We start from the raw sequence: 603 nt of genomic DNA on the forward strand, positions 1-603 counted from the left end.
AAATGAATAACTTTAAACATTCTAATGGGAAGTAATATCAATAAATAGCTGTGGTTGTAACTCCAAAAAGTCTACAGCCATGGACAGATTATGAAACAATGGGCCTCTGGACACAAAAACGTAAAAGGCCCCCCACCCCTCCTATACTGTTTGTGGTTGTTTTGTATCTATTTGTGTTCATTTTGCATTGTTGTGGTTGTTTCGCATCTGTTTGAAATGAAATGTTACATAGACTCTGGTCTCATATATCAATTCTGTTGAGATTTAATTAAAGCAGCTTTTAGTATTCAGACTGTTATTTATTCGCAAATAAAATGTTGTAATGGACTTTTACTTTGAGCCCATTGGTGCCCTGAGGCGATTGTTTAGTCGCTGTCCGTGGTGCTGAAAGTAAACAGGATTACCAGAAGCCAAACAGGCCACTTAAAATCAATTTCATAGGAAGATCGTTGCATTTTGGACTAAAATGCCACAATGCGGCTTGTCTTACCAGCATTTTTGGATTACTCGGAAACACATGCGGGAATTTAGATGTTAAACTTTTGACTGAATGTGAGTCACTTACATCATGGGGCCGACTCACAGTGGCCTCACAAATTGCAC

The sequence above is a fragment of the Perca fluviatilis genome, chromosome 11 (genome assembly GCF_010015445.1).
Source record: "Perca fluviatilis chromosome 11, GENO_Pfluv_1.0, whole genome shotgun sequence".
Classification (NCBI taxonomy): Eukaryota; Metazoa; Chordata; class Actinopteri; order Perciformes; family Percidae; genus Perca; species Perca fluviatilis.